Consider the following 23,429-nt stretch of genomic DNA (forward strand, 5'->3'; position numbering starts at 1 on the left):
AAAATGTCAAAACTCATGTTTTCACATTTTCATGTTTTGGACTATTTTACAAAATGATGATATTTTTTATTTGGGAGGTCTTGTTTGAAAACCAGTTTTTATAGCATGTGTATTAGCATGTCTACAATCATTTCCCAAAGTTTTGTATTTTTTGGAATTTATTTGATATTTTTAAACAGGGTTTTAAATCAAAAAAACTGCTTACAAAACTATCATTTTCATATATCTGTTTGCGGTCAACCGTCATGGTCGACCGCTCCTTTGATTTACCCTGTGGAGCCAGCAGAGACTTTCGTGGTCGATCGTGACGGTCGACCGTCAAGCTAAAAATTCCCACGATCTATTGCCACGGTCGACCGCAGATGTTTCTGGAAATTTTCTCAGTCTCTAACATTGCTCGTGGTCGACCGCGAGAATTTCACGATCGACCGCCGTATGCCCAACGGCTCTTTTTGTACAGAATCTGAAAAATTATTTTTTGGGTTTTTGGGGGATTTGGTTGGGGGTTTTGCTGTTGGTTTATCTTCCTATATAAACCCCTCAAACCCCAACTACCAAACTAATCAAAGAAGTTTTTAAACAAGAGTTTAACAAGGGTTTAAGTTTGTTTAGTGTTTGTTTAAAAGAGTTTTGTTTGTGAAGAAGTTTTACACAAGTGGAGAAGATCATCTACATTCCTTGGGCTTCATTTTAATCCATCTCTCCATCTTGTTTTTAAGAGAAGAATTTCTAAACTTCGTATTAATTCTTTGTTGTTTATCATTTTCATTAAGCTAGTACTTTCAATTTAGTTTAGTTGATTTGATTTCACTCATTGTTTACACACACCCACTTGAGCTTATTGTATTTGCATATATTATATATTTGGGTTGGTGAAAGTTGTAACAATTGAGTATGAGCTTTCATTGTGTTCTCATCCATATTAGAGAACAATCATTTATTGTATTTGTGCTTATTGTGAGATTCACTTTGTAATACACTTGTACACTGAGAGAAGTGTGTGGCGAGAGTCGGGGATCATCCTAAGAGGAGTGGCGTCAGTTGACGAACCTAGGGAGAGGTTGTATCCGAGCACTTGAGGGAGACACGTCTAGGTGCAACACTTGAGAGGGTGTAGAGTGTGATTGTAAGAGTGTTGATTGTAAAGTTTTCGGTTAACTAGAAAACCGTAGTGTGAGATGTAAACGTTATTCGGGTGAACGTAGAAAACCCGGTTGTGATAGTGGAGATCTCCTCGAGGTGAGGAGCGTAGACGTAGGTCAAGTGGTTAGACCGAACTCCGTGATCATATCATTTTGTTTGTGATTGCATTGGCGTTCTTATTTTATATTGCCTTTGTGTATTGATCTTCATATTGCCCTATCTCTTGTAGATTGTTTATTTTACCATTGTGTTAGTTTATATATCATTGCTCATATATTTGTAATATCTCATTGCTAGGATATATGTTAGACCCTAGAGGAAGGGTGATTATGGTCTTATGCTAATCTAATCCGATTAAATATCAATTAAAATTAATTAACAAATTATTCTTATAAGAGAGATATACAATAAGTTACAAGCAAGAATAAGCAATATGAATAAAGGTATGTAACAGAGGCATGGGAGAGGTCACTTCCCACGATTTAAGGGGATGACTATGATGCTCCTTATGGTCATACCCAGTATGGAAATGCTCAATTCCTACGATTTAAGGGAATGGTCATGATTCTCCTCAAGGCCATACCTAGTATGGGAATGGTCACTTCCCATGATTTAAGGGCGTGGTTACACCCTCCTTCCTCTCTATAAAAGGCCATGAGCAGCCATAGAGAAAGGGTCTTAGTACCTGACCTCTTTGAGGGTGAATTTGAGAGATCTCAAGACCATCTTGGACTTGAGATCCATCTTGTTCCTGGCATGCCGTTGGTGAAGTCTTGTTCTTTGGAGATCGGACTTACTTGTCATTCAAGGAGACCGAATTCGTGGCATCTTCGGCCCACAAACACAAGCACTTGTTTGGCCTCGGTTGATCAAACTCATCCAATCAAGCTTCTATTGCATACTGAAGCTTGCCCACAACCTCATTCAGATCATCCAAGGGACGCAAACTTGACACAAGCATTCGAGGGAGGCGTCCTATCGCTACCAAAGAACCCACGTTAAACAAGAAGAGCATTATTTTCGGTTCTGCTATAATTTTTGATTCTTGATTTGTAATAAGCAATTCTTATCAATACAAATCTCCATTGAGAACCGAATTTTACGCCCTACAGACTTGCTTTCACAACTCCTCTAAATCTGCTATCGGCATCCGGTAAGGTTATTTTGAGATGGGTGCAACTCCTAAAATTAGATTGATGACAAACTCTATATCTCTATCTAGTGGCAGACCCGACAACTCATTAGGGAAAACATCAAGAAACTCCTCGATAATTCCCTGTATGGGCTTCTCCTCTACTCTATCCAGGTTAATACTTCATCTATGCCTGCTCGATACTCTGGCTGCTCCATCACTTTGCTGCCGCTCATAAACTCAAACTCTGGGTGATCTGGTATCTCGACAGTTGATAATCGCATGGAAGTTGTAAAGCCAAACCATCCCTAAAATAACATCGAACCTATTAGTGTCAATCACCAATAAGTCTGCAAATAGCTCCATACCACAGACTACTATTAGGCATCTCTTACACTCCCTAATAGACATTAATACTCTGCTACTTGTATGGACATTCCACCCTACATCTAAACTATTGCATGGTATGGTGTGTTGTGCAATGAATGAGCGGATATAAAATAGTGTGATGCCCAAGAATCAAATAGGGTAAACGTAGGGACTGAATAAACCAAAATGGTACCTGTGACTACATCACCAGATGTGTCTGCTTGCTTAGCGGTAACTGTCAGAACCTGACCTTGTCTCTGCTAATGCTAAGCTTGCTTACCATATTGCCTTGGGCGCCTCTGCTGATATTGCGGTTGGTATGAGTGATGGAAATGGGAACCTCTCCACCGTCTCTGGCCTTAAAATTGTTGACCCTTATGATGTCCTTGGAACATCTATTGTTGAGTAGGAAATGACGGCCTCCACTATTGTCCACCATGTCTAGCCTGGCCTGCAGGTACTATCGCTCTACCAGAAGCTCCTCCTGAAACTCCTCTACTAGGATAAGTGGTAAGCTGATGATCTACCGCCCCACATGCTAGGCACAACCCGTTAGCTTACCTACAGTCCTTCATCAAGTGCCTCAGCTTGCTGCAAAAATGGCAAATCATGTTTTGGTTGGTTGTGGAGCTGTCTCGAAATCCTTGTCTACTGGCGCTTGGCTCGTGCTCCTCCCATCTGCGGCTTCTGCTGGTTACTCCCTGAGGTTAGTCCTGTAGGGTGCTTATTTGCCCTTCTCCTTACTGAATTCATGATCTCAATCAGTTGTTCTACTTTTTAAGCTACCTTTAGGACATCTGCATAAGTCTCAATCCCCTTCTGACTGTAAATCTGAGTGGATCTTAAAGTCTAGACCCTGCATGAACCTTTGTCCATTATCCACCTCATTCGACACCATCCCAGGGCAAGCCTGCTAAGCTTGACAAATTCTGCTGCATACTTATCTACAGTATTAGCTCTCTGTCTCAGCATAAAAAACTACCTCAGCATCTCAAGACGAGCTGTTTTCAGGAAAAATGCTAGTAGGAAACTCTCCCAGAATGTCTCCCTTGAAATTGGCTTAGGCAGCTTCTCCTCCTCTGTGTCCCACCAAGTCCTGGCTACATTAACGAGCTGCAGCTGTACAATATCCACTTGGTCTTTATCTAGTATCTTTGTTGCCATTTATAGGCGGTCCATGGTCTGCAACTACATCTCAGCCTCATATTCGTTTTTAGTCCCTGCAAAGTGTTACGGGTTGAGCTTTCGAAAATCGGACACATTACCCAATCTTGCAGCATGCTGCTGCCCATCCCTTTGGCAATTATGAGCTACTAGCTCCCTAATCGCTTCTGCAAGATCAGCCTGATCGACATGTTGTCCCTCAGTCTTAACTAGAGTAGGGGGTCGATGTTTTGGGGCCATAATGATTACCTGAAATAAGATTGGTCAAATTTTGGACTTAAGAATCAAGGTATTGGGAGTCAAAGGACGTCTTTCTGAATAGTAAAGAACCTATTCTATACATGCTCTATTTTTTGCCTAATTTTTTTTCTATATAGGATGAGCCAATAATTATCTAACCTGACTCTGATACCAATAAAAACATTTTCATGCCCCGGTTCCAAAATGTAATAAATTGAATGTGACTTGGCCAGCAATACAACCATTCGGCCACATTCACGCCTCTAGATCATCCTGTATATGGAAATAAAGCCAAAACTATACCATAGGGCATGTAACTAAGACAATAAAAGAAATATAGATGAAGAGATCTACAAAAGAACGGAGTCCAACTATAGGTTCACAATTATCCATAAAGGAAAAGGGTAATAAAAAAAATTCTACATCATAGTCTAGAAAACGTCACATATGACTTAAGAAAAAGTCTAAACCAAATAACTACCTAAACCAACTGAACTGAAGAACTGATGGACTGAAAGGTGATCACTGCCACTGGACTTGCTCCTCAAAATATTCTCGATCCTACGAAGAAAGAACAGTTCCTGAGTCTGGGGTGCGCAAACCCCAGGAGAGTCAAAAAACTCCTAACAAGCATGTAAAATAAAGGAATTGTGCGCGTGTAAGTGTATGTAACAGGTATAAAGAAAAGGTGAAAACTCAATTAAAGGTGATAAAAGAAAATGCTAATTGTAGATATCAAACAAGGTCTACGACAAGGCACACAAGCACATTATTATTATTTTAGATGTTATTTGAATTAGAGAAGAATATTTTCATATATATAAATCGGGTTCCCATAAACTGTCCTGGGAAAATGGCTTCAAGTCAGGATTGACCCTTAGCTCTTATATATATAAATCTGGATATCAAGAATACGCATGAGCCCGCTTATATAATGTTGGATATCATGTCCCCATGATATAATTTTGATGATAATAATTTATTCATAATATGAATCACTATGTATATTATTGTGCACTGAAATGTCATCAAGGCATCATGAAGTAAAGAAGATGAAGAGCATATATACTAATGTAATTTTTACATTTTCTTTAATTAGAAATTTTGTACAAGCCTTGATCACTCACACATATACACACATAGAGATTAGAACACATTAACTATAGAAATCCCCTATGTTAACCATTAGAGTATTTAGTTAATTAATGTGTCTCAAAATATTTCATGCATAACATTTTGAACATTTAATAGTCGACTAGTTAGAATCATAGTCGACTACTGAAACCTTTGATTAAAATATAAGTTTCTGTAAAAATATAGTATAGTCGACTACAAGAGATAATAGTCGACTACTAAGATCTATTTTAGATTTCTAGACTGATTGTTTTACAAAGTAGTCAACTACTAAGAATTATAGTCGACTACTCACCTTCGAATTTTGAATTCCAGAGTTTCTGTTTTACGGAGTAGTCGACTAATGACTATAGTAGTCGACTACTAAGAAAAATCCTGAGTTTACTGAAGTTGTTTGAACTCAGAGTAGTCGACTACAATGACTATTAGTCAACTACTAAAATAGTTTTCTGACAATTCAAATTTTGAAAAAAATAACTGTTTATAGCTGTTATGTGCATGTTTTTAGGGTTTGAAAAATTGTCTTTTCAATAGCTATAAATAGGTTACAAGTTCAGAAAATTGATTCACGAATTCCTATCTATAAGATTCAAGTTTTGTGTATTTTCAAGAGTTAAAATTTTCTATATTTTGACTAAGTGTTGAGAAAAAGCATTCTCTAAGTTAGCCTTTGATCTTCATTCAATATACAATCAAATTAGGCAATTTTTAGAGATTTAAAATGTTCATAAGACACTGCTACACATCATAATATACTCAAGGCTTATAGGAATCAAGTTGTAACAAGACAAGTGTTCTCTCGGTGTGAGAGGTGTAATCTCTTGGTGAAGAGATTGTGTGCAATTTGCAGGGACTTACAAATTGTTTAGGTTTGTTATTTTGATTTTGTAAGTTTTTTAAAATCATAGTGGAACTCTCAAATGGGATTTGCTTGGAGACTGGACGTACACATGGGAGGTAAAACCAGTATAAAATACTATGTTTGTGATTGTTATTTTTCTGTGATTGTGCTATCTTCTTTGCAAATTATAATCTTCTATGCATAAATTTTTAATAAAACATTATTCAACCCCCCCCCCTCTAGTGTTTTAGTGTGATTAGATCAGATCCTACATTTGGTATCAGAACAAGATTGAAGATATGGCATCAACTTCCGACTCAAATTCAAAATTCAAGGAAGGACATTCTACAAATCGTCCACCAATGTTTGATTGACTAAATTACAACAATTGGAAGTGTCGGATGAAAATCTATCTCTAATCAATTGTCTACAAATTGTGGAACGTTGTGGAAATAAAATACGAGAAGCCAACTACTCCTTTCACGGAATGGACTATATCTCAAAGAAACAATGCAAATTTGGATTCTAAAGCAATGAATGCCTTGTTCTGTGCTCTTGATAAGAATGAGTTCAACAGGGTGTCAATGGTCACATCTGCATATGATATTTGGCTCACACTCGAGGTAACTCATGAAGGCACAAGTAAGGTTAAAGAATCTAAAATTTTTGTTCTTATACACAGGTTCGAATTGTTTAGAATGAAGGAAAACGAGACCATTGGAGAGATGTTTATAAGATTTACCGTATCATCAATTCTCTCATCGGTCTTGGAAAAGTATACACAAAGGTGGAGATGGTGCGAAAGATACTTCATTCACTTACTCCACAATGGGAAAAGAAAGTTACTGCAATAGAGGAAACAAATGACTTATCAACTCTTACGGTAGAAAATTTAATTGGTAACCTCATGGCTTATGAAGTTCAAATTGAAGATAGAAAAAATAAGGATGAAACAAAGAACAAGAAAGTGCTCGTATTCAATACTACTTCCGAAAAAGCAGATTCGGATGATGATGAAGAAATGAGCATGTTTGCACGCAAGTTTCGAAAGTTCATAAAACAAGGTAAGTTCAAATCAAAAAATTCAAATTAAATAACTTACTTTGTTTTAAATGTAACAAACCAGGACATATGAAGAAAGATTGTCCATTGTTAAAAAATAAGTAAAAAAACAAATTATTTCAACAACTTCTATAATATTCAAAGTAACAATAAAAAGAAGGCTATGGCGGCTATATGGGATGATAGTGATGATTCGTCTTTGGATGAAGAAATTGAAGAAAAGGAAAGCGCCCATATGTGTTTTATGGCACAAGATAAAGTAAGTGATAATGAAGAGCTTTTAGATACTTTCAATGAATTATATGAAACTTTTTTGAGATTAAAGGCTTCACATAATTTTCTTAAAGGTGAAAATAAAAGATTACTTAAAGAAATTTCTGATTTTAATTCTTCTACTATTTCTAATTCTTCTTAAAGGTGAAAATAAAAGATTACTTAAAGAAATTTCTGATTTTAATTCTTCTACTATTTCTAATTATCAAGTAATTAAATTAAAAGAGGAAAATAACTCCTTGCTTAAAGAAAATCATATTTTGTCTAATGAGAATGTTCATCTAAAATCAGAATGCAATGATTTAAAAATTTGCATTAATGTTTTAGATAAAGATATTTCTTCTATCAAATTAAAATATGAAGATATATGTTTGAATGTTAGTAAATTCAATAAAGGTAAAGAAAATGTTAATAGCTTACTTTCATATCAAAAAGAATCTCAAAAGACAAAAAGTTTGGGTTTTCATGTTAACAAAAATATTTCTAAGAAAACCATTTTTGTAAAACCAACTTCTAAATTGCATGAACATAATATTAAAAAATGTTTTATATGAAAAAAAATCAAAATACTTTTCTATTTGGGTTCCTAGAGAATTAATATCGTTAAAGAAAAAGTCTTATATTTCTGCCTTTATTAAAAAAATTTGTTTATCAAATAACTATTTAGGCAAATCAAACTCTTCATGGGTTTGGTTTCCTAAGGGCTAATTTTATGGACCCAACATAGCATGGGTATCAAATTTGTAAATGTTTATCATTTTAGTTACCTAAGAAAAATAGGTGGATTTTAGATAGCGGTTGCCCTAAACATATGACCGGTAATATACAATTGTTTTCATCTTGTCAAAATAAGGATGGTGATACCGTCACTTTTGGAGATAACAACAAAGGGAAGGTCATCGGTATTAGAATTATCGGTAATCCAAATAAACCTAGTATTGATAATATTTTATTAATTGATTGTCTTAAACATAATTTACTTAGTATAAATCAACTTTGTGATACAGGTTTTAAAATTATTTTTGAAAAAGAATCTTGCTTAATTTATGATATTGATATGATTATTGTTTTATTTAAAGGACATAGAAAAAATAATATATATGTTTTATCTATGAAAAATATTTCTAATAATATTGTCTTCTTGCATCTTCTAATGATTCTATTTTATGGCATAAACGTTTTGGTCATGTTAAATTTAAATATATTTCTAAAATTTCTAAGAATGATTTTGTTAAAGGTTTACCTAAACTTTCTTATAAAGATAATTTTTGTGATGCATGTCAATAAGAAAAAATACATAAATCATCTTTCAAATCTAAAGATGTAATTTCTACAAGTAAACCACTAGAATTGATTCATTTCAAATCTAAAGATGTAATTTCTACAAGTAAACCACTAGAATTGATTCATATTGATCTTTTTGGTCCTTCTAGAGTAGCATCATTAAATGTCTACAAGTAAACCACTAGAATTGATTCATATTGATCTTTTTGGTCCTTCTAGAGTAGCATCATTAAATGGAAGTAGATATATATTTGTAATTGTTGATGATTTTTCATGATTTATATGGGTAATATTTCTTAAACATAAAATGATGCTTTTAATGAGTTTTCTATCTTTTGCAAAAGGATTCAAAAATAAAAGTCTCTTTCTATTATTACTATAGGTAGTGATCATGGAGGAGAATTTGAGAATGAACATTTTATAAATTTTTGTGATAAAAATGGTATTTCTCATACTTTTTCTTTTCCTCAAGCGGCTCCAAAAAATAGAGTTGTATAAAGAAAGAATAGAACTTTACAAGAATGTAGTAGAACCATGTTATGTGATAATAACCTACCAAAGTACTTTTGGGCGGAAGTTGTCTATACAGCATGTTATGTTCTAAAGATGGTATTATTAAGACCTATTTTAAAGAAAATACCTTATGAATTGTTTTATGATAGAATTCCTAAAGTTTCTTATTTTAAAGTTTTTGGTTGTAAATGCTTTATTTTAAACACAAAATATAACTTGGAAAAATTTGATTCTAAATCTAACGAAGGAATGTTTGTTGGATATTCTAACCATAGCAAAGCTTATAGAATATATAATAAAAGAACCTTAGTCATTGAAGAATTTATGCATATTTCTTTTGATGAGAATTTTACAAAAACATCTATTGTTTTAAATAATGATGATGATTTAGTTGATTCTATTCATGATACTCCAATGCTAGATATTTCAAAATATGATAATTTATAAAATGATTTACCAAAGGATTTTGTAGAAGTTAGAAACCATCCACATGATTTGGTTATTGGTAATATTTTTGATAAAGTCACTACTAGATCTCATTTTAATTTGATTGCTCATGCTTTTGTTATTTCTATTATTGAACCTAAAAATATAAAAGAAGCTTTACTTGATGATTTTTGGATAATTGCTATGCAAGAAGAACTAAACCATTTTACAAGAAATAATGTTTGTGATCTTATACCTAGACCACAAGATAAGTCTATTATTGAAACCAAATGGATATTTAGAAATAAATTAGATGAATCTGGACAAGTTGTTAGAAACAAAGCCAGATTAGTTGCACAAGGATATAATCAAGAAGAATGTATTGATTATGATAAAATCTATGCACCAGTTGCTCGTTTAGAATCTATAAGAATTTTACTTACATTTGCTTGTTTTATGAATTTTAAATTATATCAAATGGATGTTAAAAGTGTATTTTTAAATAGTTTTACTAAAGAAGAAGTTTTTGTGGAACAACCTCTAAGTTTTGAAAATGAAAGTTTTTCAAACCATGTTTTCAAACTTAAGAAAGTATTATATGGTCTAAAACAAGCACCTCGTGCTTGGTATGATAGATTAAAGAATTTTCTTTTAACTACCGGTTTTGAAATTGGAAAAGTTAATTCTACACTTTTTATAAAAAAAATAAATAAAGATATACTACTAATTCAAATATATATAGATGATATAATATTTGGTTCTATTAACTATGATCTTTGTCAAGAGTTTGCTAAGACTATGCAGGATGAATTTGAAATGAGTCACATGGCTGAACTCAATTTCTTCATTAGACTATAAATCAAACAATTAAAGGAAGGAATTTTTATCAACCAAAGCAAGTATGATAAAGAATTACTCAAACGATTTAGAATGGAAAATACAACAAGTAAACTAACACCAATGAGTATAACTACATCACTTGACAAAGATGAAAATGGTAAGAATGTTGATCAAAAGCTATATCGAGGTATGATTGGATATCACTTGACAAAGATGAAAATGGTAAGAATGTTGATCAAAAGCTATATCGAGGTATGATTGGATCACTTCTTTACTTGATCAAAAGCTATATCGAGGTATGATTGGATCACTTCTTTACATTACTACAAGTAGACCTGATATTACGTTTAGTGTATGTTTATGTGCAAGAGTTTAGTCTAATCCTAAAGAATCACACTTTAAAGCTGTGGAAAAAATTTAGATATCTCAAAAATACTACAGATTATAGTTTATTTTATCCTAAGAATAGCACATTTGATTTATTATCATATAGTGATGCTGGTTTTGCATGATGTAAATATGATAGAAAAAGTACAAGTGGTACATATCATTTCCTTGGACATTTACTTGTATCTTGGTTAGTAAAAAATAAAATTCAATATCATTATCAACAACTGAAGCAGAATATATTATTGCTAGTCTTGCATGTGCTCAAGTTTTATGGATGAAACAAATATTATCTGATTATGTTATAGTTTGTCCCACATCATCAGTAATGTGTGACAATACTAGTGCTATTAATTTATCTAAAAATCCTATTCAACATTCACATACAAAACATATTGACATAAGACATCATTTTTTACGTGATAATGTACTAAAAGGTGTTATTTCTTTAGATCATTTTTTACGTGATAATGTACTAAAAGGTGTTATTTCTTTAGATTTTATTTCAACCGATAAACAAATTACTGATATATTAACAAAATGTACTAAAAGGTGTTATTTCTTTAGATTTTATTTCAACCGATAAACAAATTACTGATATATTAACAAACCTTTAAAAGAAGAAATATATGTTAAATTAAGAAGAGAGATAGGTATATGTTCTTTGAAAGATTTAAACTAAGTTTTAAAATCAATACATATGCATTTTCAGCCTTAATAGTCGACTAATCAAGTTAGTAGTCGACTACATGCACAGTGTATTCGACTAATTTGACCTGTAGTCTACTATTCTAAGTTAAATCTAAAATCCAGATTTTTGTCGATTACAGTGTAGTCGACTATTTTTCTTAGTAGTCGACTACAAGCACAGATTTTTCACAGTTACAGTTTTTGAGCATATTGGATTTTTACCTATCAAATCCAAAACCCAATACCCGTTTCACTTAAGTGAACTTCATCTCAACCACTCATTTTTAACCTGATCAATCCTAGCCCTATATCAAATTCTATTTAGATCAAATCTTAACCATTCACTTGTATTTTTGATCTAATCTTGACCATACATTATTTAGTTACAAAAACTACTCTATCTTCAAAACTACCCACTCTCTCAAAACCCGATCCCTCTTCTTCCCCACTTCAGAACCCACCAAATCCAGGTTAGGGCATCTTCAAATTTTCATTTTTTCCCAAAAATTTCCCTTAAGTTCCTGTCTTTCTTGAGTTTGTCAGTTCCTGTAGTCGACTACAACCAATTTTAGTCGACTATTTCTAGGGTTCTCAACAAATTGGTAAGTTCTTCAACTTGATCTTGTCAAGTTCTTGTTTTTTTTTTTTTTTGAATTATCATATCTAGAGCAAAGAAGACTAAGAAAGTTCATACAAGTGTTAATGATGAAATCATTGTTTATTTAAAAAGTTCTGATTTACTTGAAGAATTTAACAATATATCCACATTTGAAGTTCTTCCAAGACGTTTTGTGAAATTTGATGATTTTATCCCTTGGAATTTTGGTTCATACTTTGAAAATGTGGGATTGCTTGAATTATTCTCATCCGAAAATAGAAAACCTACTTATCCTTTTTTAGTTCAATTGTTCTTCACAAATATCACTCGTGTAGGAACTATTAGCGGAACTGAAAAATTAACTACACATGTGAAAGGGATAGAAATTGAATTGACTTCTAAGTCAATTGGAAAAAATTTTAACATTCCCTTCAAAAGTGTATCTCTTAGATGAATCAAAATGAATGAAGAAAATTTGTTATCTAATCATATTTTTCTTCCGGGTTATGGTCTACCTTTGAATAATTCAAATAAACTTCGTCCAATTCCTCGTTTTATTGCTCGAATCTTAGCATATAATATGTTTCCAAATAGATTTAGAAAAAGCCTTATATGCTATAATGGGGAATATCCAAGTTAATTGGGCTGAAGTTTATTATGACAATCTCTTGAATGTACCAAAAGGATTTCTTCCTTATGGTGCATTTTTAACAAAGGTCTTTGATAAATTTCATGTTGATCTTGAGTCAGAAAATTCTATAGTTCGTTCTATTGAGTTCTTTGACTCTAATGCCCTAACTAGGATGAAGTTAACTAACTTTGAACTTCATGAATAAAATCCCCAAAATGAGCCTCACCCTCCTCAAGAACAAATTCCACAAGATATTCTACAATCCTCAAGTCATGCAAGCCCTTCCTCTAGCCAACAACCACCTCAAATGCAATCAGAACCTTCCTGCCTCTCGAATGTACAATATAACACATTGTCTGCACACATCCTTGAGTTAGAGACTGGTCAGAGAGCTCTTTATGCTCAGAACACTTACATCATCAGTAATCAAGAGGATTTAATCAAGAAATTTGATAACTTGGATATGAAGCTCAGTACATTTTTCCAAGGATATCCACCTCCTCTAGAACCTTCATGTTAGAGTACCATGCATGCATCATGTAGTATTTGGCTTAGTTTCATATTTATGGTAAAAACTATGTGTTAACTTTGTTTGTTTAAGATTATGTGTTAAAAACTATGTGCTAGTTATTTTCTTTAAGACTTGTGTAATATATTATAAGTTGCTACTATGTTCTATGTTGCTACTATGTTTCATTTATGTTTAGTATATTCATGTGCTTTCAGTATGATAATTACTTAGTATATTCATATGCTAAATATTCTAAATAGATTGTGATGATGGATATTGTTGATCTTTTGGTATTTATAGCCGGTCTTTGCCTACCCATCTAGATGGGTGAAGTAATGGACTATGTTCATAATCTGGAAGATCTTTTTAAAGCTTTGGCTCATGAAGAGGATATTATGACATGTCTAGCGTAAGTGTTTATTTCTTTTTGTTAATGACAAAGGGTGAGAATGGTATTAATGTTATGCTATATAGACTAAAAAATATGAATTTTAGGCTCTAATATGCTTTTATGCAGGGGGAGTAAGTATATTTGTTCATAAATATTTAATTCTTTTAGAATATACTTACATATGCATAAATTGTGTGTCATCATCAAATTCCCATGATATAATTTTGATGAAAACAATTTATTTATAATATGAATCACTATGTGTGCGCACTAACATTTCAATACAGCTATCAACATGAACAAGTGCAAGATGAGCTCAAGGCATCATGACGTAAAGAAGATGAAGAGCTTATATACCAATGTAACTTTACATTTTTTACTTAGAAATTTAGTTAATTAATGTGTTGGTTAACAATAGAAACCCCCTATGTTAACCATTAGAGTATTTAGTTAATTAATGAGTCTCAAAATATTTCACACATAACATTTTGAACCTTTAATAGTCGACTAGTTAGAATGGTAGTTGACTACTGAAACCTTTGATCAAAATATAAGTTTCTGTAAAAATACAGTATAGTCGACTACAAGAGATAATAGTCGACTACTAAGATCTATTTTAGATTTCCAGACTAATTGTTTTACAGAGTAGTCGACTACTAAGAGTTATACTCGACTACTCAGCTTTGAATTTTGAATTCTAGAGTTTCTCTTTTACAGAATAGTCGACTAATGACTACAGTAGTCGACTACTAAGAAAAATCCTAAGTTTACTGAAGTTGTTTGAGTAGTCGATTATAATGACTATTAATCGACTACTAAAAGAGTTTTCTGACATTTCAGATTTTAAAAAAGTGATTGTTTATAACTGTTATGTGCACGTTTTTAGGGTTTGAAAAATTATCTTTTCAATGGCTATAAATAGATTACAAGTTCAAAAAATTGATTCACGAATTCCTATCTATAAGATTCAAGTTTTGTGCATTTTCAAGAGTTAAAAATTTCTAGATTTTCACTAAATGTTGAGAAAAAGCATTCTCTGAGTAAGTCTTTGATCTTCATTCAATATACAATCAAATTAGGCAATCTTCAGAGATTTAAAATGTTCATAAGCAACCGCTACACATTGTAATATACTCAAGGCTTATAGGAATCAAGTTGTAACAAGACAAGTGTTCTCTCAGGTGTGAGAGGTGTAATCTCTTGGTGAAGAGATTGTGTGCAATTTGTAAGGACTTGCAAATTGGTCAAGTTTGCTATTTTGATTTTGTAAGTTTTTCAAAATTATAGTGGACTTCTCAAATTGGATTTTCTTAGGGACTAGATGTACACCTGGGAGGTGGAACCAGTATAAAATACCGTGTTTGTGATTGTTATTTTGCTATGATTATGCTATCTTCTTTGCAAATTATAATCTTCTTTGCATAAGTTTTTAACAAAACACTATTCACCCCTCTCTAGTGTAAAACCCCGAAAATTTTGAAAATGTTATTATAAATGATAATAAATGAGTTTTATTATGATTGGTGATCATTCTAGGATGAATGGATCAGATTGGAATCGATTTGAGATCGATTCGCAGTTTCAGCCTCGGTATCGCAAGTCTACTGAAAACTGATACTATTTTATTTTTAAAAATTTTTCTATTAATCAGATGAGCACGAGATTTACGCCATTGATCTTAGAATGTCAAGAATGTGTTGTGGGTAAAGTTTCATTGAGTTCCGACGACGGAGACTGAAACACTATTTTGATACGGTATTGCGTCTACTGACATCCATTGTATTTATATTTTTAATAATTTTTATGTTGATCAGATAAATATGAGGATTATACCATTGATCGTAGAATGTTAAGACGTTCTTGTGGGTAAATTTTTATTACTTTCTGAGAACGGAGATTTGAAACTTAATTTTTTAAAATAATATAAAATTATAAATATTATTTTTTTTCCTTTTCTTTTCTTCTCTCCACCTACCCCCACCTACCCCACTCCTCTCTTCTCCTATAAAAAGGGGCCCTCCCCAGTAAATTTTGGCAGAATGAAAGAAGAGAGAGAAAGAGAAGGGGAGAGAGAGAGAGAGAGAGAGAGAGGAAGAAAAGAGAGAAAGAAGAAGGGGGTTTTGGCAATTCGAAAAACAGGAACAGATAGGGATTCCAATTTCAGAGATCAATAAAGACAAGTTCATCTCTTTCCAAACCCATCCCCAGTAAATTTTGATCTTGATGAATATACATGATATTGATGAATATACATGATATTGATGAAAAGACATGATATTGATAAAAATTAATGAATATACATGATATTGAAGAAAAGACTTAATATTGATGAAAATTGATGAATGGAATATAAGACCAAATTCCTAAAGATATGATATTGCTAGCTAGAACTATACGTACAATTCTACCGCTGGAAATACTGTCACTATTTTTATACGTATGGTACTATTCATACATACGGTACTATTCATACGTACGGTACTATTCATACGTACGGTACTATTCATACGTAAGACACTATTCATAAATATTGTTACTATTCATATGTACGGTACTATTCATAAGTACCGTACTGTTCATACGTATGACACTATTCAGGAGTACTATTCATACATACTGTGGTACTATTCATAAATACCGTACTGTTCATACGTACGACACTATTCATGAGTACTATTACTATTCATGCATACTAGGGTACTATGCATACGTACTGTTATTGTTCATACATACGACACTATTCATAAGTACCGACACTATTCATACGTATGGATACTATTTATACAGACTGTTACTATTCAGACATACGGTGCTATTAATAAGTACGATACTATTCATAAATACCGGTACTATTCATATGTACGGTACTATTCATAAATACTGTATTGTTCATACGTACAATACTATTCATGAGTACTATTACTATTCATACGTACTGTTACTATTCATGAGTACTATTACTATTCATACGTACTGTTACTATTCATGAGTACGGATACTAGTCGTAAAGTACTGTTGCTATTAGTAAGTACTGCTACTATTCACAATTAGTTATTATAGCAGATAGTCGGGGTTGGTAACCCTGACAATTTACTGGACAGTTTGGCCAAGTTTTATTTTCTGGAGTTTGTTTGCGCCGTTTGTGACGCGATCGCGGAGTTTGAGCCGCTTGATGTTATACTTACAGTCATGAATATGACGAAATACGCATTTGAGTATCCCACGGGGATTATGACGAATTGAGATCTATTTACTTGTGAGTTAGTACACCGCAAATGAGACTGCGATGATACCTATTTGTCGATCCGCACGGTGATGCAATGATACCTATTTGTCGATTCGCACTATAATGCGATGATACATATTTGTCGATCCGTACTATGATGCGATGATACCTATTTGTCGATCCGCACTATGATGCGATGATACCTATTTGTCGATCCGCGCGATGATGCGATGAGTTGGAAGAAGTTCAGAATGATAATATTATAAACTATTTACATGAGTATTTGGCGGATGCCAAAAGTGTTTCTACTCATTGTTGAGATACTTTGCTATACGAGTACACGAGATACATATGCTGATGTCTATTATGATGCTTTACTTTCCAGTTATATTTTGATTGCTTAGTTCAGGGTTAATATTTAGTTATTTACTATCTGAGACATACGGTATATACATGAGGGTTTCCTTGTTTGGATTATTTCGCTCGACGTACTACGTCTCAAGTTGTAAGTTTCTAAATATTAATTCCATTAGATACAGGGAAAATGATCTAGGTAGACTATGCTTAATAGATAGAGCCTCCACTTCATCATCTAGCAGCCCTTCCCCTGGGGGCGGATGGAGGTGAACTTGCTGTAGCGCTCTGACGCTCTTGTTGTTGTTCTTTTTCTTTTATTTTATTTCTCATTTCAGGCGGCTCAGAGCATCGGAGAGTCGCAGGGTGACGGAGTTCTTGCATAGTCGCCGTCGCGTATTTTTACTAGTATGGACTCCACAGTGATCTTATGTTTCCATTTAGTCATTTGAGTTTGTACTCATATTGTTAAGGCAATATGCCTTAGTACGATTTCTAATCGATTCATGTTGAGACATATCATGTTATTTTAGACTCCAGATGTATATCAGTTGTATTCTAGTTTAGTTTATTTGGGACATGATTTCATTTATGAGATATATCTTTCCGTATCATGTCTATAGTATTTATTTCCCTTATTTTCCTGTTTTGTACCTTCATTTATATTGGTTTCCACTAGAGGATATTGCTGTGATTGGTGAAACATGTTGTTTCATAGTGGAGATGCATGACAGGTTTGACATCTCTGGGTTCACCTTGGACTGCAGCCAAGTGTGAAAACAGGGGCGTCACAGTTGGTATCAGAGCTCTAGTTCCAGTATCCTTAGGATCATCCTGTGTTGAGTCGTGGAGGTAGAATAGAGTTTCCTAGGATTCATGTATAGAGTCCGATAAGAATTTCCTAGAATGAGTGAGGACGATATATGCGTATATCTCAAAATTTTGGATTTTTTTTAAGTCGTGGAGGTAGAATAGAGTTTCCTAGGATTCATGTATAGAGTCCGATAAGAATTTCCTAGAATGAGTGAGGACGATATATGCGTATATCTCAAAATTTTGAAATTTTTTTTAACAACTATTTTATGTTAATCTAAAGTATTTGCGTGAATACTATGTGTTATGTGTACTTAAGCGTGATAGATTATGTTATGTATATATGTATGTTTGCAACCTCATTTACTGTGTCAATTAAGATATCCTCTTGATATTATAAATATCGGGACGAGGACGTGATCGAGGTAAAACTCATACCCGGAGAGCTGGACAAGCAAAGCCCGGGCCGCAGCAGACTCCAGTGTCTGATCGACTTCATGGCGCCGTTTACAGCAGGATTTTTGCAACACTCGAGGAGCGAGAGGCGTATCTGTTTCCATCTGGAGTACCACTTTTAGGAGTTCCACCATCGATTGTACCCGTCGTGCCAAGTGAAGAGGTAATACCAATGAGTACACCACCACCACAATCAGCTGTTGATAGAGATGCAGAGTAGGAGGCTTGGCTTAGTAAGATTGATAAAGATATCAAACAATGAGAGCACCATAGTTTTAGGGCACACCAGAATCATGTGCAGCCTATAAATAAAAGAAATATGTGAAATTTTCTTAACGTCGACTCAGTAACAAAATAGAATTTAGATGTAATCAGCGTAAAGGACATCACCGGAGGATAGCAACGACTTTAGATTTTCACCGGAGCAGCAAATATCACTTATTTGAGAGAATTTTATTTACTTCATCGATAAGCAGTTAGAGCTAGTCCAATTGAAGCAAGGAGATATGCCTGTAGTTAATGAAGAAATCAAAACCAGCATGGTGACGATGGCAAGGACAAGGGGCCTATTGCGGAATCTAGAGAACCCCAACAACGGTGTAAAGATTTTTACCACTATCAACAAGGACAGTATAAGAAGGGAGCACAACATGATTTGAGAGCGCCGTAGCGACCTAGAGTTCGGGGTACATGTTACAATTGTAACAAGATCAGACAAAGAGTGAAGGACTTGTCGTAGTGAACCAACAGGAAGCCAGCTTGACAGAGGTCAGGGTCGGTAGTCTCAGAGTCGCGATTACGTCCGCAGCGGAGGATAGAGGCACTACCTGTTATTCCGAGGATTGAGGGGCCAATAGGCCAGATTTGCGTTATCCAGGAGATTCCTGAGGGACAGATAGTCCTATATATTTTCCATCACCAACAGAGTTTATGCAGCCATATCGCGTGATCATGGTGGGAGCAGAGCTTTCTTCGTAATTTCCATTCCAGCTTAGACCTTGTTTTATTTAAAAATTTTGCATTCTTTTATCTTTCATGCCTTCATGGATAGGCTTCAGCTTAAAGCACATCCTATAGATATTTCGTTATTAGTCTCTACTCCTTTAGGGGAGATATCCCTATTAGAGAGTACCTATAGGAGCTGTATCATCAGTCTAGATGAGTTCGAGTTTCTCATAGATCTGATCGTGTTGCGGATGTCGGATTTCGACGTCATTCTCGGTATGGATTGGCTTTCATCCTACCATGTTAGTATCGATTGTTTTGCTAAAATAGTCATCCTGTGAGCTTTTGTTGGGTTTATATAGATAGTAGCAACCTCATAGGGTAACCAGAAAGCGGAGTCATTTCTGGAATACGTCGAGGAGGTGATGCTGAGGGACCTGAGTGCTGATTTTTGTGAGACTAGAGTTGTCTCAGTTTATCAAGATGTCTTTCAGGACATACCTAGGTTACCTCCTGTGAGAGAGGTTGAGTCCTGCATCGAGTTGCAGCAGAGCACTTTACCGATATCCCGAGCACCCTATCGTATGGCACCTGCTGAGATGAGGGAGCTACAGACTCAGCTAGATGAGCTTTTGTCTCAGGGCTTTATTCGTCAGAGTCATTCTCCGTAGGGAGCACCAATCCTCTTCGTGAGGAAGAAGGACGGTAGCTTATTATTATGTATAGATTATTGTGAGTTGAACAAGTTCGTTATCCGGATTAGATAGGATTTATGACTTGTTCGATCGGCTGCGGGGAGCGCAGCATTTCTCGAAGATTGATCTTCGTATTGGTTATTTTCTATTACGGGTTCGGGAGATGGATATTCCCAAAACTTCCTTTCTGACTCGATATGAGTCTTTCGAGTTTCTTGTCATGCCATTTGGGCTGACCAATGCGCCTGCGGTATTCATCGATTTGATGAACCATGTTTTTCGTCCATATTTGGACCAATTCGTGATTGTATTTATCGATGACATCCTTATTTATTCGAGATCGGAGGCAGAGCATGAGCAGCATCTACGATTGGCATTGAAGACTTTGCAGGAGCATTAGTTATATGCTAAGTTCAGTAAGTGCGAATTTTTGGCTATCGAAGGTTAGATTTTTGGGCCACATCATCAATAGAGAGGGCATTGTAGTAGATCCAGCGAAGGTTGAGGCAGTACTAGAATGGGAGCCGCCAAAGATCGTCATAGAGATCCGTAGTTTCTTAGGCTTAGCCGGCTATTACAAGAAGTTCATTCAAGAATTCTCGAAGATTGTGACGCCACTTACACGCCTTACGAAGAATGGTGTACAGTTTATTTGGGGCACAGAGTGCCAGAAAGATTTTGAGACATTAAAGACAAAGTTAACTACAACACCGGTTCTGACTATTCCGAGCAGTGATAGGACATTTGTTGTCTACACAGATGCGTCATTAGCAGGCCTAGGAGGTGTTTTGATGCAGACCCAGAGAGTAGTGGGTTACATCTCGCGACAATTGAGGACGCATAAGCAGAATTATTCCACTCATGACTTGGAGCTAGCAGCAATGGTCTTTGCACTGAAGACAGTGAGACATTACCTGTACGTGGTGCAGTTCGAGTTATTCACAGACCACCAGAACCTGAAATACCTATTTTCTCAGAAGGAATCCAACCAGAGGCAGCGGTGATGGGTCGAGTTCATCATGGATTACGAGTTTGGGATTCAGTACCATCCGGGGAAGGCGAACGTCGTGGCTGATGCTTTGAGCAGGAAGCGTCGACATCGGGTTATGGCTTTGAGGTGTTCGTTGTACTGAGATCTTTACACTCTTAGCTAGTTTGATTTCAGGCCAGAGATCGGCGGGAGTAGCGCATTTTTGGGAGCTATGTCAGTGCAGTCATCTTGGAGTAATAGAGTGGTCAAAGCTCAGCTAGCGGACTCTTGGATTCAAACCCGAAAGGAGGAGATTTCCAAGGAGCCCAAAGCTGATTGGACCGTTGGAATAGATGGAGGCCTTCGAATGAAAGGTAGATTAGTTATGCCAGCTAGTGCAGAGCTGAAGAAGGAGTTGCTTGATGAAGGGCATCGTTCTAGGTACACAGTGCATCCAGGCACAAGAGGCTAAGAAATAAGGTGATTCCTTTAGTTAAAGTTTAATGGAACTGGAAAGGAGCTGAGGAGGCTTCTTGGGAGCGCGAAGAGGATATGCATCACGACTACCCATACCTGTTTGAGCAGGTAAATTGATTGATTATGACTTGTTTGTGTTTATGATTATTTATAATTGATTATGACTTGTTTGTGTTTATGATTATTTATATGGTCATATTTATATTTAATGCTAGAATGAGGATATTAACACTTAGCTCCTTATCATTCGGAACACATGGTATATATATGGGGGGTTCCTTGTTTGGATTTTTCGCCCGACGTACTAGTTTCGCTTAATTAGGGGTTAAGTGGGAGTATTTGCATTCTAGATTGTTAAGTGTAGATTTTTTTTTATTTCATATCTAGAGATTAATAGTACGAGATGTGTATGTGAGGGTTTCCTTGTCTGGATTATTCCCTCAATGTTCTTAATCTCTAAGATACAATTGCGGAATTTCGAGGACGAAATTCTTTTTAGGGGGAAAGAATGTAAAACCCCAAAAATTTTCGAGGACGAAATTCTTTTTAGGGGGAAAGAATGTAAAACCCCAAAAATTTTTAAAATATTATTATAAATGATAATAAATGAGTTTTATTATGATTGGTGATCATTCTAGGATGAATGGATCAGATTGGAATCGATTTGAGATCGATTCGCAGTTTCAGCCTCGGTATCGCGAGTCTACTGAAAACTGATACTATTTTATTTTTAAAAATTTTTCTATTGATCAGATGAGCACGAGATTTACGCCATTGATCTTAGAATGTCAAGAATGTGTTGTGGGTAAAGTTTCATTGAGTTCCGACGACGGAGACTGAAACACTATTTTGAGACGGTATCGCGTCTACTGACATCCATTGTATTTGTATTTTTAATAATTTTTATGTTGACCAGATAAATATGAGAATTATACCATTGATCGTAGAATGTTAAGACGTTCTTGTGGGTAAATTTTTTTTACTTTCTGAGAACGGAGATTTGAAACTTAATTTTTTAAAATAATATAAAATTATAAATTTTTTTTTTCCTTTTCTTTTCTTCTGTCCACCTACCCCCACCTACCCCGCTCCTCTCTTCTCCTATAAAAAGGGACCCTCACCTTCACTCTTCTCACACGGCAGAATGAAAGAAGAGAGAGAAAGAGAAGGGGGGAGAGAGAGGAAGAAAAGAAAGAGAAAGAAGAAGGGGGTTTTGGCAATTCGAAAAGCAGGAACATATAGGGATTCCAATTTCAGAGATCAATAAAGGCAAGTTCATCTCTTTCCAAACCCATCCCCAGTAAATTTTGATCTTCATGAATATACATGATATTGATGAATATACATGATATTGATGAAAAGACATGATATTGATAAAAATTGATGAATATACATGATATTGATGAAAAGACATGATATTGATAAAAATTAATGAATATACATGATATTGAAGAAAAGACTTGATATTGATGAAAATTGATAAATGGAATATAAGACCAAATTTCTAAAGATATGATATTGCTAGCTAGAACTATACGTACAATTCTACCGCTAGAAATACTGTCACTATTTTTATACGTATGGTACTATTCATACATACGGTACTATTCATACGTATGGTACTATTCATACGTACGACACTATTCATAAATATTGTTACTATTCATATGTACGGTACTATTCATAAATACCGTACTGCTCATACGTGTGACACTATTCATGAGTACTATTCACACATACTGTGGTACTATTCATAAATACCGTACTGTTCATACGTACGGCACTATTCATGAGTACTATTACTATTCATGCATACTAGGGTACTATGCACACGTACTGTTATTGTTCATACATACGATACTAT

This window comes from Asparagus officinalis, chromosome 7 (genome assembly GCF_001876935.1).
Source record: "Asparagus officinalis chromosome 7, Aspof.V1, whole genome shotgun sequence".
In the NCBI taxonomy this organism is placed as follows: Eukaryota; Viridiplantae; Streptophyta; class Magnoliopsida; order Asparagales; family Asparagaceae; genus Asparagus; species Asparagus officinalis.